Raw genomic sequence first — 343 nt, 5'->3', positions numbered from 1 at the left:
AGAAAGTACTTGTTGAAAAAATGGTTGCGCATGTTGGCCAGGGCGGGACAATGGCAGAGATAGTGTTCGATGGTCTCCACCTCCTCCTCGTTTCTGCAACTGCGACAGAAATCGTTGGTGGGGTATCCTAACCTTTTTCCGTGTGTGCCCATCAGGCAGTGTCCGGTGATTACCCCGACTACTAATCTGAGAGAGGAGCGGTGCAGCCGGGTGAGAGCTATGGATCGCTTTACATCAATCTTTGGCCAAATTTGCCTGGTAGTATGGCAGGTAGTTTCCACAGCCCACCTTATATTTACCTCCTCAACGAGTTTCGTCTTTAGTCAGTGTTTACAGGAGGTTA

This window comes from Rhagoletis pomonella, unplaced genomic scaffold (assembly GCF_013731165.1).
Source record: "Rhagoletis pomonella isolate Grant_MI unplaced genomic scaffold, Rhpom_1.0 Rhpom_scaffold_00005, whole genome shotgun sequence".
NCBI classification, from domain to species: Eukaryota; Metazoa; Arthropoda; class Insecta; order Diptera; family Tephritidae; genus Rhagoletis; species Rhagoletis pomonella.
Note: the sequence above shows the minus strand (reverse complement) of the source record.